This window comes from Scardinius erythrophthalmus (genome assembly GCF_964197995.2).
Source record: "Scardinius erythrophthalmus genome assembly, chromosome: 14".
NCBI lineage: Eukaryota > Metazoa > Chordata > Actinopteri > Cypriniformes > Leuciscidae > Scardinius > Scardinius erythrophthalmus.
Window position 1 is genome coordinate 38,967,071 of NC_138234.1, and position 17,721 is coordinate 38,984,791.

The following is a 17,721-nucleotide window of genomic DNA, read 5'->3' on the forward strand; positions in this document are numbered from 1 at the left end:
TCCCCCACGTCACATGATTTTGTCTCTTGAGCACCCTATTGTTTTACTCATCTTAGTTATCTTATTACTATTCATTTATTGTGCGTGTGTATGTCTGTAAACATGTATGTGTAAATATTTACGATGACGATGGCAATTCTAAAGTTTTGATCTTGCCAGAGGTGGTTGTGTGTCAGTAGATGGCAGTATATGATGCAAGTCAGTTAGTGTGTGTGTGTGTGTGTGTGTGTGTGTGTGTGTGTGTGTGTGTGTGTGTTCTGCTATTTCAGTCTCTCAGGCGCTGCACACACTCACTGCGTGTTTGAGCTAGAAAAAGGCTTAACGTGCGAATAACGCATTAGATAGTCGGAAATATTAATTAGTTAGTGTTTATAAGACGATATTGCACCTTTATTTGATGAGGTTTATTATAATTGAATAGAAAAAAAGAGTCCCTTAAATATTAATATATAAATTATTTGTAAGTGACAGATAAAGCAGGGTATGATAAAGATTAAGGGGCAAATCGATATTTTTATTTTTTTTATTTGCTAGATGAAATATTTAATTTCTCAGGATTAGCCATCAGAGCTGCACGGACGAGATGAGATCATAACCGCTAACGTTATACATATCTGGCAATTTATTCAGCATTTAAACTTAACTAAATAAGCCAGTTAATGTTTTCTCAGCTCCTTATTTCAAGTATTATTATTTTTTAAATATACTGTTTATTTTTTTAACAGGTTTGTGAGCTATTTTTGTGTGTGTGCTAGCATCAGCTTTAGCATCCACACACTAGACGAGTGAAAAAGGGTTTAGCGGAAAAAATAGTAAAACTGTACTTGAAATCTTAACATTGTTATCAGGCATGTATTTATTGTTTTGAAATACAGATGGTCAGTGGACAGTGTAGTCAGATCATTATAAATCGGTGTTGTTGATCACATCTGAAGACATTAGCCGTTGTGCTAACACGAAGGACATCAGGAGGATTTTAAACCAAAACATTTAGCCTAACGTCACCTATATATTTACTCGTGTATTCATAAGGAAATATATCAAATCGTCGTGAAAGAAGGAAGAGGTAACTTATAAACAAGAGGGCTTTCCTTTCCTTGAGGTGAAATTGACATCAGGTATGTACATAAATATAATGACCTCATGCTCGTTTCCTGTCATTATCTGTTTTTAAAGGTTTATAATTGCAGTTGTCGATTTTTGAGGAGGCTAGGTAAATTACTTATTTATGGATGTAATGCGCGATAAGCACATGTATGATGATGTTATTACATGATGTTTGTTAAAGGTCACTGCCATAATAACATACAACGGTTTTGAGTTTATTTTTGGATATAGCCTATTTTTTTTATATGTCGTTTTGTTATATGTCATCATCATTGTGTCTATAATAATAGATGATTATGTTGATGATGGGCATATGAGCACTAACGTTAGATGGATCATTACATAAGCCTCACATTGGAGTAGAAACGTGACTTCATCTCTGCGTGTAAAGTTGCGTGTGTGTTTATGCGTGTCAGTGTGTGTTTTGATGTCATGTTTGTCTAAAATATAAGGTTGTTAAATGCACATTGAGCTGGGATTTGCTTGATGGTCGTTTTTAACGGTCGACACACACTTAATTGCCGATTAATGGTTGCTATTTTGAGAGCAATGCCTTGGAGATGTTTGTTTTGAATTTTTCTGTTTTGCAGTCTTTCAAGGACATTTCAGTGATTGACTGATGATTTCCTAAAGCACATAAGACCTTCAAACTGGTGCTGATGTTGACACCTTGCATTATTGTTTTACCTGAAATAATGTCACTATTGGACAGTTACATTTGAGTTTTATTAAAACTGAACGTAATAGCCACATATTTACATGATGCTCAGAAATCGAGATCTTATGTAGTCAGTTAAAAGCACGTCAGATGAAACAAGCCAGTTTCTATCATTGGTCCTGCATTATTGATCCTATACAAGACAATCAGTCAAATATCTAGAAATCTGATATGTGGAGTGTAAAATTCTAAACCTTCAGGTCATGACATGGCCAGCATCACCTGTGTAACCTGAGTTGTGGCTCGTCTAGTTGAGGTGAGGCTAGTTTAGTCATTTTTTTGTGCATGTAAACGTACAGTAGGTGATGTGCTGGTCAGGGTCTGGTTAGTATGACTAAATCCCATCGGATCTCACAGAACCTTTATCACAGTACAGCATACAGCATGATATACTAATGGTCAAAACATTGTAATAGGCCTAATTCATATTTTTGAAAGTATCTGCTCATCCAAGGCTGCATTTAGGCTTTTTGGTCAAATAATACAGTAATATCGTGAAATATTATCACAATTGAAAAGAACTGTAATTTAGGCCTAATATATTAAGCTGTAAGTTATTCCTGTGATCAAAGCTGACTTTTCAGCATCATTACTCCAGTGTCACATGATCCTTCAAATATCTTTCTAATATGCTGATTTGCTGCTCAACATTTGCATTTAAGCATTTAGCAGACTAAGAACAAAGCATTCATCAAGGAGTCAACAATCGCGGTAGCCCGGTTTATTACACAGCCGATTTAAGGCTGGTCTGTGCTCATAATTCAGTGTAAAGACGCAGTGCCGGATAAAAGCCAGACTAAACTAGGCTTGCTCTGACCCACCTCAGCCCCTAGTATATCAAGTTATACTGTTTTTGCTGTATAAATGCATAATTGAGCAGCGTTAAACAATCTTTAGACAACTAGATCACCAGGTAGTGAGGAGAAGAAATGCAGAGTGTGTGTGTGTGTGTGTGTGTGTGTGTGTGTGTGTGTGTGTGTGTGTGTGTGTGTGTGTGTGTGTGTGTGTGTGTGTGCTGTAAGTGCATTGTTTTGCGAGGGTGAGGTCATTAAGTGCTTGTGGAGGAGGTGCTCCTTCAGCTGCTTCTTGACAGATGTGATGTTCTCAGCGGTTCTTGTGGAGGTTGGCAGCTCGTTCACCGGAGAGGAACAGAGAGAGTGAAGGTTCTGGAGAGAGAGACATTAGCAGTGGGTTGAGGGAGGGAGGAGCTGTTCCAGTGGTGGTCCTGAAAGCCAGCCTTAAAACTTTACATTTCTGTCCACAACTGGGAGGCAGTGGAGTGAGATCAGCAGGGGTGAGGTTAAGGCCCGGTCACACCAAGGACAATTACTATAAAGATAACGATAAAGAGACAGTTCGAAAAATCTTTCTCAATATTAAAGGGGTGGTTGATTATGATTTGACTTTTCTAACTTTAGTTAGTGTGTAATGTTGCTGTTAGATCATTAACAACATCTGCAAAGTTACAACGCTCAAAGTTCAAAGCAAAGGGAGATATTTGCCTTTAAAGAAATCACTTTTTAAGGACTACAACAAACAGCTGGTAGGGACTACACCACATTCCTCCTGGGTTAGTGACATCACCAACTCTAGAATTTACATAAACCCCGCCCCCGGAACACGAAGTCCATGTTGAGAAGAGGAAGAGTTGTTGTAGTCGAGCACATTTGTGAGTCAGCTCAAACTGTAGCATCTGTCTTTTCACATGCAATCTGTTCCTATACGAGCGATTTATAGATTATCATGACAGAATATGCTAATTGAAAACTCCACATCAGCAACATAAATTCATCCACTAACCATTCAGAGACATCCTGTTGCATTGTACATGTTGTCACTTCTTCTTGAGTCTCTCCATCTTTATCTGACTTCGGTTTGAACATAAAAGGCAGAACAGTTTCTGTCATTATAGTCTGTGTGAGGTAATCGGAGCTGCTAACACACATGAGCTGTTGAAACTCCGCCCTCTGCGCCGGGAGCAGCAGCTCATTTGCATTTAAAGGGCCAGACACAAAACGGTGCGTTTTTGCTCACCCTCAAAAAGTGACAACTTTAACATGCTATATAAAAATATCAATGGGGTATTTTGAGCTAAAACTTCACACACACACTCTGGGGACATCAGAGACTTATTTTACATCTTGTGAAAAGGGCATTATACCACCCCTTTAAAGAATAACAGAGTCCACACCACAGCTATAACAATAACGATATAGAGAAACTATATCGTTGGGATCACTTTTGGAAAGATTTTTTTCCCAGCTGTTGAACGATAAAACACTGACAGCCAATCAGAATCCATTCTAATTTAAGGGCTCGCACATTCAGAATGGCAGTCGACATTGCGGAGAAGTTAATCGCATAGTTATCGCTCTTGGTGCACGTCCTGGATCATCTGCAAAGGTTTGGTCCTGCTGGGTGGAAGGCCCTCCCGTAGAGCATTGCAGTACCTTCAGCCCACATGTTTGTGTCGACCTGTGAATAGATGTTGGAAGCCAGCGCATTACACAGTGTCGTATTTTCCATGAGCGTGATGTTTGATTATCTGCTTAATCCGTTGTGCCCCTGAAATCAAACGACCAATGCGTCTGCATCAGATGGACAAGCATTCAGATATTCAAGACTTGCATTCTCTCTGCTTAATTGTGTTTTATGGCTCGGCTCCAGAGCCATCTGGAGTGTGTGTTTGCAGGCACTCGTCCCACAGGTCATTACATCAGGGTTTCAGTAATCGCTGCCACTGCCTGTAGCCGCTTTTACAGAGTTGCCCAATTGAAGTAGGCTAGTACACCGCCAGCGACTTTATCGCTGTATGTTGCTAGTCTCAGTTCTGCGAGTCGCTTGTGAGCATTCGTGCTGTCGCTCTCATGTTATTGGTATGACTGCATGACTGGCCATGTCTATACAAAATACTTTTCCATACACCTATATCATTTTAATTTGACTAGGAATTAGGCTCAAAAGAATTAAAAGTAACATTATGCTGATGGGAGAGTGTTTTTATATTACCACGGTGTTCAGTGGATTAAATCATTTACTAGATTAACGATCGATCAATCAACAAATTAAACTCACTCATACTGTCATAAATCACTAAAACGTCATTCAGATTTGACAAATAATCCATTTTCTTGTCCCTAATAGTCAACATAATGCAGGGGAAACTGTAAAATGAACTGCAGCAGTGCTCAACTTGCATCATAAAATTACAACACTCAAACTATAAATGTATGAATTAAACTGTAAATGTAAACCATGTATGTGGTTACAGTCAAATCATATCGAACTCTTCTTGCCTGCACTCGAGACGGTGACGTGAGCTCCACTGAAAGTCTTCTTTCCTATTTGTTGTCGCTCATAAAAATCGCTTCTCATTTGCATAAAGTTGAAATTTCTGAACTTTTGTCGTGTCTCGGGTTGCTTGACACGCCCACATTCTGTCGCCAACGGTCACTGTCGCTCGTGTCGCAGGAAGTCGCCAGCGCTCCATTGAAAACGGGGCTTAAGGATTAAGGGTTTGCGATATTTATTCTCTGTGATAATATCGTAATCGTTGGGTTAACGATGTGCAATCTAACATTATCAAGTATGTCCCTCACTTTGCAAAAACCAAACAAAAACACACCTAGTGAGTGTCATACACTGTGTGATGTAAGCTTCTTGGTTTAGGCTAGGCTACTGCGCGTGGCACCCTAAGCACTCGCGGAGTCGCGGTCTTCCTATGAGTGCGCACTTTCGTGATGTAACACTGCTTTGCCTGTCGGGAAGAAGTCTGCTGCGCTCAGGACAGTCACCCTACGGTCTCATGGACTTATGTGCACGCGGCAGCCACTGTAAGTCCGATTCTCTACTGGTGTATGATCGCCAAGCACCTCTCAACATCAGATCTGCCATAGAAAATATGGTAATCTATGATTTGGACGGACAGAAAACTTCGCCCCCTCCTCCAGTTCTGCATGGATTACCTGCTTACCTCTGTCGGACGCTGTGCTCATCTCTTGGAGGTAAACGTGACGGCCTCGTCCAGCAGTGTTCCCCTACGCTGGTCTTCGTGTTCTGCGTTCTCTGGGTCCTGTGTATACCCGGTTGGTACTGGTGGTCGGCTCGGATGAGGAGTTCCAGGTTCCCCGCTCTCGGTCACCTCGCCTTCCGAAAGGTTGGAGTGATTGCTTCTTGCATTCGGACACTGGACCAGGAGCCCTCGACAGTAAAAGACCCGGTTCCAGTCAGGATAGCCATAGTAAACGCTGGATCGCTAGCCAACAAAACGTTTATTTGAACGACTTTTTCACCTCCAATAGCCCGGATCTACTATGTGTGACTGAAACCTGGATGAGTGTTGGTGAGTCAAGCTCTTTTTCAGAGGTTTTACTGCTGGACTGTACTTGTTTTAGTTCTCCGAGATCTACTGGGCGAGGAGGAGGAGTCGCGACTTTCTTCAGAGAGCAATTAAACTGCCGGCATTGGATCGACTTTATCCAGTGGTGTGATTTATCTTCCACCCTTAAAGATTTTAAAGATTCCATTTTTTTTGGCTGGAATTATGCCAAAATATGATAGGGTTTTGATTTGTTGTCCCTCTAAGCCATTGGTCAAAGATTTTTTAGATCTCGTTGAGCCTTTTAACTTGGTACAGTTTGTACTAGCCCTACACATGAGCATGGACACACATTAGATCTGGTTTTATAATGTGGACTAGGCTACCTGTTTGTAATATTGAAGGATTTCTCTGACCACATGCCTGTATTATTAAGTTTATCTTTCTTGTAATCCTAAACCAAGTGGCCCAGCACGTCATTGTCGTTACTTTAGCCCTTTAACTGTTGAACTGTTTTCTAATGCTTTTAATAGTATTGATGAGGATTACTCAGTGTCCTCGTCTCGTCTTAATACTGAGGAGTTAACTTCATTATTTAATTCTACCTGCCATAACATTCTGTTGCTCCGCTTAGGATTATTCGTGGTAAATCAAAAGCTGAATGACAACACTCGTGCTGTAAGACGTGAGTGTAGGAGAGCTGAAAGATAGGTCACAGGTATCTTTTGACATTTTAAAAGAAAGCTTGCTCAAATATCAAAAGACTGTTAAAATTGAAAAGTCTGAGTACTTCTCAGATATTATTTCTAACAACTTGCACACGCCTTGTGTTCTTTTAGTTCTGCTTTAAACACTCCTCAATCAACTTGTCTGGGGTTTTCTGTTGAGATGTGTGAAAACTCCTTAACAATTTTTTGTTGACAAGATTTCTGCTGTTAGAGCATCACGCATCTCACTTTCCTCTGCAGATCCATCTATCAGCACTGTGTGCTCAGCTGTTTTAACCAGTTTGAGTCTCTTTTTTAAGATATCATTGTTAAAATGAAATCATCTGCCTGCTGCATAGACATCGTTTCTCCTCATTTAAAAAAAAAAAGGTTTTTGAAACCCTTGACCCCAAAATTTAAGAAATTATAAATAGTCTTGCCTCAGGAGTTTTACCTCAAAATGTAAACATGCAATAGTTGAACCATTGATCAATCTAATTTGGATACCTCTACTCTTGCTAATTTCAGACCCATCTCAAAACTTACGTTCCTTTCCAAAATATTAGAGAAAGTTATTTTTACACAGTTGCAATCATTTTTAAATCAACATGGTTTGCAAAAAAGTGTTTCAATCTGGTTTTAAATCACTTCATAGCACAGACACAGCCCTGTTAAAAGAAGTTTTTAATGACCTGTTACTAGCCACTGACTCAGGCGATTGTGTTGTTCATGCTCCTGGATCTTACGCCTGCATTTGACACTGTAGGCCGTAACATCCTGATTTCTCCTTTGGAGCATTGTGTTGGCATTAAGTTTGGGGTGGTTTAGATCTTACCTGTCTGACAGACGTTTATCGGTCCGCCTTGGGGTTTTGTGTCATCCTCGGCATCTCTGTCATATTATGGAGTCCCTCAGGGTTGTATTCTTGGGCCTATTCTATTCTCATTATATGCTACTACCTTTAGGGTCTATTTTTAGGAAATATGGCATCTCGTTTCAACTTTATCTGCCTTTGAAACGGAAAGATTCAATCCCCATAGCACCACTGTTGGACTGCTTGAGGATGTTAGAGCCTGGATGGCCTCACATTTTTAAAGTTCAATGAAGGGAAACAGAAGTCATGGTATTTGGACCTGGCAACGCCTGTGAGCCCCTTATTTGGATCTGGGTGCTATAAAATCACATGTGAAGCCCAGTGTTGAAAACCTGGGTGTTATAATGGACAGTGACTTTAAACTGAATATTACTGGACTCAGTATAACATGGACTCATGTTGTTTAAAATCTGCTCCAGTCATTGGAAACCCTCTGTAAACTTGTGTTCAGTTCAGTCTTAAAATGTGTCAGCTAATGCCGGGGACTATCTGAAACACTCTGAGACTGAACTGAACACACTAACACTGTTTCCAACGACATTTGGTATACATTTTTGTCAGTATAGCAAGTATTTACACTTATTTCTGCACTTACACCTGGTCTTAATCATTAAGACAGGCACATTACTGACAGAATCAAAAACAGGCAGTCAGACGGAGCTTGAAACACCATTTTTCAAACATGTTACATAAATGCATTATTGTTGACAGCCCTAATTTAAATGTACCATCAGGTACAAAAAGTGCATTCTGTCATCTTCTTTAGAGCTAAGTAGGCTAACTCATTTACTACATTGTACACTCCACAACTAATGTAGGTTAAGAGTGTTTCCCACAGGATTCTGTCAGACTATTGGGGATGGACCTTGTTAAATGCAATCAATCTGGTGCACTTTGAAAGCAAAATGAAGAGCTTCCAGCCCTCCAGTCTTTGCATTGACTTTTACCTAAACTTTAAAATGGTTTTAAACCTCTTTTTATATGTGATAGTGTCTCAGTCCACATCACATGCAGTTTTCCACCAAAAGAAAAAGCTTGAGGGTTTAACAAGAGTTAAAACTGTCAAGCTTTCACTTTGGTGGAAAAGTTTGCAAAGCATTGACTTTGCATATAATAATACAAGTTAAATATTAAAATGCATGTGGCACCTACACCCGCAAATTCTTTACAAAACACTCCTGACCTGCATCCTGTGTAATTTGGCCTTAAGATAGCAATATGTCAATGACACATAGGGCTATTTTTACACACACTCAAATGCAGGGCAAACTGCCTTCTTAAGAGGTACTAGAGATTCCACTACCGACTGCATTCCTCAAAACTAGCATGAGTTCAGATAGATACTACTTTAGGTTGGGGTGTTTTGGGAAATGCTCCCCTGGGGCCGGCCGGATGTGTAAAAGTTGGATGTAAGCTCCACACTCCCTCCAGCCTTCTGATTAAAATGCACACCTGTTGCACCTACTAAAACTACCAGCAGGTGCAATTGCGGCCAGCCTGGGTGATGCACGTCCACGCTGACACGCTCTACCGCTGCTATATTTAAGCTGCCTGTCACAATGCTTGCAAACTTTGCTAATAATAAAGAACTGAGTTTCTCATGACATCATGTGAAGTGAAGCCATCTGATTTCAATTCGTAAACGTTACAAGTCTGCGTTTTTTATAACTGAACTCTTTACATTCTTACAACACAAGCATGTAAATAGTATTTATTGTCCCTGCTTATTAAAAGTGTGAGCGAGCTACAAATAAGCCTATTGCAAATTACAGATTCTTATTCTGAAATCTTAATATGTTGCATAAATTAACCATAAACATTGGAGTTCATGTCTACATTAATTCAAAATAAATTCACAGATATAAAACTAATCTTGTCCGAACAAGTCAAGACTTTCACTTTACACTACCTTTGATTAAAGGTATAGCGGAGGATCTTTCCAAATTTTAGATAAGACCCGCCCTCTCCACTTTTTGAAAAGTTTGGTTGATTCACCAGAATGATTGACAATTAGGAGGACCAATAGTTTACACTACCCACCAGGAAGTAAAACATCCTCCGCTATACCTTTAAGTGCAAGATTTAGTCTCAGATGGTGCAACCGACCCCTGGTGTGCTGCAATAACCTTATGTTGGGCTCTATGATTTCCGCAATGCATCCTAATGAGATTAATCATATATTTGTACAACATAAACGTAATATTACAACTTATATCTGCACAAAATGATGCGAATGCACAAGTGAACTTGAACTAAGCTGCGTGCGAGTCAGAATGTGTAACTCCTGTCGTGGATGCGCTCTTGCCGTAAAAACACATTGAAACGCAGAAACTAAACCAAAGAATTCACAATGTATTATATAGTGTTCTCTTTATAATGTTATGTTTTCTGACCGTCCCAATCATAGTTATAATTGTTGCGCATGTTGTGCACAACTTGCTAAAACAGGCACACAAGTAATTCACAACAGTCTTTTACTGTAATGTTCTCTTATAATTTATGTGGCCTTGATGACGGACTTGAGCTAAACATGTTGCACTGAACCATATTTTCCTTTTCAAAGTGATTCATTCCAATCATATTTCAAGCAATTAAAAACCATCATGTTGAACAGTGCGCATCTGAAGGAAATAATCCAGTACTTATTGGCTTATATTATCCACGCATTTAGTAGAGCGTAAGCTGTAACTTTGTGCTCCTTCACATCAAATCTAGGCTAAGTTGTAACTTGCACACAGTTGGTCCAACTGGCCCATTCAGTGATCCTTAACATTAAACACCAGATCTTTGCATGGTAATTGTGGCTTCTTTGGCATCATATTTCCCAAACGGAGCTGCATGCTATTGGTGTGAACGCTAGAAAAACATCTCGAGTGGATCTGATCCCTAATGCCTCCTTTAGCGCCATAATAATCTTCCCAGCCTTTGATGGCAACCCTGATTCATACTTTGTCCTTGTAATCCAGTCATGTCGAGGGCTAAAATTAACCGTATAATGGCATGCAGTCGGTGTAAGGCTCTAATCTGCCCAGCCCTGCCTCAAACACCCAGGTGGACATTCAAAGGAGATTAGGAGGGTCACCTGTCTTTCCTTGTGTCTGTCTCACACTTTCATTCTGTCTCAATCGACTCCCCATTGAGCGTCCTCATCCTGAACCACTCCCACCGTTGTGTCAAAACAGATCCGACCTTGAGATGTCTTTTTTCCAGACACTGAACGGCTGCTGTGTGTTTGGGAATGAGATGTACTGTAATATGTTTGTCTGAAATATCCCATTGCGACTTGTCCGGCTCTAACAACACACATTCAGGCGTGCAGGAAGATGCATGCGTGGGTGAAACTGGACTCAGATCCTAAATGGACACAACTGCACCCTCAGTTTTTCTTCTGGATCTAGTCCCATATTCAGTAAGTAGAAGCTATAACGAACAATAGTGGCTGACTATGTTATTAATACTCCCTGAGATTGTCTAGTGTTATACTTGCGTGATCGGATGTGATTGGAGAACACCTAATGTTGTTCATTGGCAGACAGGGCTGTGTTCTGGAAACTGGTTTGAAACCCTTTTGGTGGTGCTGAAGATTTATAGTTCATCTTTAAGGTTGTTTAATTCTGTGTAAAATGCCCTCATAAAAGCCATCTCAAATATTTAAATATAAATAGAATAAGCAAGTATAAGCGGCCATTCAAATATGCCATTTAAAAATGCGAGACGCAGTTCAGTGAAGCAAAAAAACAACAAGACACATTTCTTAAAAGTTGAACTTATTTTAAAAAGACACAAGCGCAATGGTCAAACGCATCTGTCTAGTGCATTGAAAAACGATGGGAAAAGTAGCGCAGTGGAATGGAAAAGCACGTTCTGTGTGAACCGGGCCTAAAAACAAAGGAACAATATAACACAACTCACTTTATGAGCAGACATGACTAATAAGAATATCACGAGGACTTTGTGGCTAATGTGCTGGATAAAAGATTGTTGGTCTAAATGTTTAGTTTTATTTTTAGTTCAAAGCTAAATTCTTACATTACTTGCCACTGGTGAAAAAGGCAAAAGAAACATCATGTCAAGTCACATTTATGTGCAGTGCTTTATCCAATACCAGTTAAAGCAGCTTCACGGTAATAAAGGGAAATAACTGTGTTATAATGTTCTACAACAGAGAAGAGTTCAGCAGCTTATATCTGCTGGATATAGCATATACACTACCGTTCAAAAGTTTGGGGTCAGTAAGATTTTTTAATGTTTTTAAAAGAAGTATCTTCTGCTCACCAAGGCTGCATTTATTTGATAAAAAATAGTAAAAAAAAAAACAGTAATATTGCGAAATATTATGACAATTTAAAATTACTGTTTTCTATTTTAATATATTTTTAACTGTAATTTATTGCTGTGATCAAAGCTGAATGTTCAGCATCATTACTCCAGTCTTCAGTGTCACATGATCCTTCAGAAATCATTCTAATATGATGATTTGATGCTCAAGAAACATTCATTATTATTTTCAATGTCGTGTACAAATTTTTTTCAAAATTCTTTGATGAATAGAAAGTTCAAAAGAACAACATTTTTTAAAAATAGAATATTTTCTAACATTATAAATGTCTTTACTGTAACTTTTGATCAGTTTAACTCATCCTTGATGAATAAAAGTATTGATTTATTTTATTTATTTCCCCCAAAAATAAAAATAAAATTCTTACTGACCCCAAACTTTTGAACGGTAGTGTTTAATGTTACAAAAGCTGTAGAGATCAGGTAAATGCTGTTTTTTTATACTTTCTATTCATCATAGCATCATGAAATAAAAATGTACATAACTGTTTTCAACATTGATAATAATAATGAATGTTTCATGAGCATCAAATCATCATTTTAGAATGATTTCTGAAGTCATCTTCATTTATATAGTGCTTTTAACAATGTAGATTGTTTCAAGGATCATGAAGGATCATGTGACACTGAAGACTGGAGTAATGATGCTGAAAATTCAGCTTTGATCACAGGAATAAATTACACTTTACTGTATATATTCACACAGAAAATAGCTGATTTACATTGGAATAATATTTCACAATATTACTGTCTTTGTTTGTATTTTTTATCAAATAAATGCAGCCTTGGTGAGCAGAAGACACTTCTTTTAAAAACATTAAAAATCTTACTGACCCCAAACTTTTGAACGGTAGTGTATATACTGTATATGAATACAGAAGACGTGTCATTATACAGCTCACTTCAGTTTGGTTGTCCTCGTATGATGTCAGTTCAGTCAAATCGATAATATTTCTCATTACTTGTGTCGTGTGTCAATTTTATTTCACTAAATAAAGGAAATATCTCTTCACTAAGACTGAATTGCGCTTTTGTTTGCAGACGCTCTCTGTTTTAGTGCCCGATTCACTACTGGATGCAAATCGGGGAACCAACATCACCAGAAATGTGTGCTGAATTTTGCATGACACATTACCCACCCCATCCTGTAGACTTTGGTCAGGTCTGGTGCAACTTTACCAGCAAGGTGTGTGTAAGCAGATAGTGCATCAGTTCATTGAATCTGTACAGCATCAGATCTCCACTGCACGCTGAATCTGCTCTTTGCATTGTGTGTCTGGTTATAAAGCTCTACAAACATCTCTTTTAAACAAACAAACAAAAATAGTTTCCCTCTCTTCATTTTTGTGAAAATAACAGAATTGATTGCATCAGGCAAATAGCTAGAGCTAATAGCAATGAGCAGTTTTACCACTGTGCAAATTGCGCTTGACTTGTTTAGAGTTTATTCAAGCAAAAACACATTAAAAGTTAATAGTACAAAGTCCTTGAATATGAAAAGCAATACAATGAGTCAATTTCCCACAAAGATAAATGCATCATCATATGTCCCGCGCCGAGCTTTGGGATGGGTGGGGGGAGATCAGGGACGGTGGTTTTGCAGCTTGTACTTGTTTTGAACAGTCTATACTTGATATCCGATCAATGTCTAGGTCTAATAATCTCTTAATTAGGGTATAATTGACCATTGTGCTTTTATATTAATGCAATGTTTTGCTGATTTAAAAAATTGTGCACAGCCCTTGAAACGTCAGGTTTTGGCTAATAAAGCAGAAGATGAGAGTTCAGTCCTAAAATAGCCACTAAAGCTGATGCTTGTGTACTGATGCAGAGACGAGTGATGTAAGCGGACGAGACACACAAATCTCATTTACTGCGGGACAGCCCACACTCAAGCACGTCGCTCGTCTTAAGAGCAGATTAATGTTGTTTGTGAGTCTCTTTCCAAACAACATGTGGCAGATCAGCCATTGACAAGGAGAGTTCCCTTGTACTGAAAGAAACATATTGCTGAGTTTGGTTCACCCAAAAATGTAAATTCTGAATGAATTATAATGTGCCATGTTGAACTGCAGGTTTGGGAAGTTTCCAGCCATGCCTATGTTTACAAGCCTAATCTTAGTGAGTTTACTGAATTGTAGAGAGCATTTGATTGGACAGGAAAGCTGACGTCACCTAGATGTTCGATCCGTGTTGGAGGGATCTCTCTGTACAGTTTGAATGCACATCTTCTAAAAGGGAGTTTTGTCATCGTTTAGGAGCACACTTGCTTAAAAATAATGTGGGATTGCAAATATGTTCTAAGATCTGCTGATCCTACATCCTTACGTAAACTCACTTGAAAATCTAAGGTGAAATAGATTGAATTGGGCATTGAATTTGATCATGATGCCAGAGCGGGGGTTTTGGCAGTCTTTGAGTCAAACTGTGTGTAAATCTTGTAGTTCTGGTGACCTGGTGGTACTTCTACAGAATCCAGGCATGCTGGCATGCACAAGGCTTTAGGTCATTTGATGGATATAAGGTCTGTTGGATCTCACAGTTGGCGGTCTCTTCTCTCAGCTGTTCCACCTCTGGCTGTAAGGCCAGTAAGGTCAAGGACTGCCCACTGAATGCCTATGACACACTATGTTTGTCTGCCGTAGCCAGACACCAAACAACGTTCTCAATCAAGAATCCTGTTGAAGATACAGCACATCCAAGTCTCCTGGTCTTCGCTTCTGAGATTTCCAGCAATAACCTTAAAACCCAAATTATACTTCAGTTTGGACGCGAACACTTAGTGTACAGTATGCGAATGCACAGCCTTTCAAAGTATACTACATTTCATAGTGCGCACGAATATCACTGTTATCACTGTGAAAATGCCTTTGCGCTCGTTCCAAGAATCTCTTAATCCTCTCACACAAGTGCTCCTCAACGCTGGTGTCTGCTGTTGTTGTGTCTCCAGTAGTTTGTTGTTGTTTTTGTTCTGGATCAGTGTTGCCACCTTGTGGACCAAATAATTAGTGCAACAACAAAAACCCCTCAAAGTGTGCGAGCTGAGCTTACATTGCACATCTGACTGCACTCTATCATCTCTCCTTTCCACCTTCTCTTTCTCTTCCGTCCTGCGTGAAATAATATATTAATTTCGATATTAGCTTATGATTTTATCGATTATGATACAAACCTTTGTTTAATCTTAAGCCTAGCCTACTATGTCTTAAAGTCGTTTTCTCTTGGCTCCAGAGAAATAAATCACATGGGATGCAACTTAAAACGACTGAGCGCCTGTGAACAGCCAACTTGTTTCAAATCGGGATGTGATGGCTATCTAAAGGTATTATAGACCTCCTTTGACCCTGAAATATTTAACTAGTGAGTGCAACCCCTAGTACTGCACCTTGTAAGTTTGGTAACACTTGATTATTCTCTATTAAAGGGATGGTTCAGAGTAAAATCAACCTAGGGTCCTTTGCACCATGACCTCGAGCCAAAACACCCCCCACAAGCCTTTTTCCCCTTAGTTGAACATTATTAAAGTTAGAGCTTATCTAGAGATATCAGCCGAATGCCTTAGTGCAGGCGCTAATGGATCCAAGGATGTATCTCGTAAATTACCCCACTAATAATGCCCAGAATGGCACCAAACCAATCAGAGTCTCATCTCCCATTCCTTTTAAAAGCCAGTTGTGCTCGCGCCACGGCGGATTCGCTATTTACATGACGGAATTTGCAAACAGGTCTGCTCGTGTGCGCGGTTAAAGCTGTGTGTGTGTGTGTGTGTGAGGTTAAAGCTCAAGCAGACCATCTACGGGACAAGCCGGATTCCACCATATCTTTATGTACACAATATTAATCTTTTACATTGTAATCCTTTTATTTTTAATATTTGGCTAGTTTGTGTGTTGCTGCGCATCCCTGTGTGTGTAATAAGCAGAGTGTGTGTGTAATAAGCAGAGAGTGTGTGTAATAAGCAGAGAGTGTGTGTAATAAGCAGAGTATGTGTAATAAGCAGAGAGTGTGTGTAATAAGCAGAGAGTGTGTGTAATAAGCAGAGAGTGTGTGTAATAAGCAGAGAGTGTGTGTAATACCGGTAAGCAGACTGTTCACCCGTTGTGGAGCCGCCTATAGGCTCATATTACTAATGCTCCCTTTAAATAACATAAAAAATATTGTGCCAATGACTTTAGAGCAGGTTTCAGTTGGTCAATGGCTCAGTCTATATCAGTTGCTCATTATAGCAACGGTCCAGCAATGTGCCTTAACACACACCTGGTTTTCAGACCAGCAGCCCATGGGGCAATTTTTTTTTGCTATTTAAAGGAACACTCCGACTTTTTGGGACTTTTGCTTATTCACAGTATCCCCCACACTGTAAAAAAAAATCCTGTAAAAAAACGGTAAATCTCTGGCAGCAAAGTTTCCAGACGGGTTCTGTTAAATTACAGCAAATAACCATTTCACAAAATTACAGGCAAAAACCGTAAAAATACAGAATTGACTTTACAGTCAAAAATAATTAAATTACAGTACATTACTGTTAATAATGGCTAATTAAACCGTGGAAAAACAGATAAATTATGTCAAATTACATAAAAAGAACATTTAACTTTAAGGTTAAACTGTAAATTTAGGGTTTTATAAAGTTATTTTATAATAATGCTCTGTCTATCTACAGTAATTATCTTTTAATATATAGTTTTTCTGTGTAAAATAACTATGAAGTTATGTATAAAAATGTAATAAGTACATAAATTCAAATACAAAGTTTGTATATTTACAGTTTTAATTTTTTGCAGATCCAGTTTCACAACTTTGACCAATCTCTAATTCAGTACTTAATAATAGCAAATGTACATTCAATTTCTGTTAAATTAACTAAACATACAAGGACGGAATACCTGCACATTTACAGTATTACTCATTAAACAAACACTGAACATCAAGATACGTGAATGATAGGAAATACAGGCTTAGTATATCATTTAGAACATGTAAAAATATCCACATTAAAAGACAATTGCTGTATGCCTTTATACTCTAATATAACTTATTTCAAACATTTACAATTACATTTTATCCAAAGTGACTTAAAATTAAGAGAACAATAGAAGCAACAAGTGCAGTGACAAGTCCCAATTAGTGTAGCACAGTGCACAATTTTTTTTTTTTTAATTAAAACAAAGATTTAGTAGGCTATTATTGGGTCAAGTGTTTATGAAAAGATGGATCTTTAGCAGTTTCTTGAAAATGTGTTGAGTTGGGCAGGTCATCCCACCAGCAGGGAACAGTCCAGGGAAAGGTCAGTGAAAGTGATTTTGTGTCTCTTTGGGATGATGGCACCACAAGGCGCCGTACACTAGCAGAACACAAGCTTCTGGAGACACATAGATCTGAAGCAGTGAGTTTAGGTCTTGCTGCAGCATCTGGATCAGTTGCAGAGGTTTGACTGATGCTGGAAGAGCTGCCAGGAGAGCATTACAATAGTCCAGTCTGGATAGAACAAGAGCTTAGACAAGGAGTTGTGTGGCTCCGATAGGAAGGGCCGGATCTTTCTTATGTTGTATAAGGCAAATTAGCAGGATCACACAGCAAGGATGGTTTGGCTGAAACCATAAGCAGTTCTGTCTTGGCAAGGTTGAGTTGAAGGTGAAGGTCATTCATCCAGCAAGAA

At 38.9% G+C, this 17,721-nt stretch overlaps 1 protein-coding gene across 1 annotated transcript in view; it reads left to right on the forward strand.

Annotated features, from left to right (window-relative positions):
* The first annotated feature begins 210 nt into the window (after window positions 1-210).
* Window positions 211-17,721, forward strand: part of ip6k1 (inositol hexakisphosphate kinase 1) — a 44,326-nt gene continuing 26,815 nt past the window's right edge. Inside the window, exon 1 of the mRNA XM_081385604.1 lies at window positions 211-1,118. The gene's annotated coding sequence lies outside the window, so the exon portion shown is untranslated. The remainder of the gene's footprint in view (window positions 1,119-17,721) is intronic.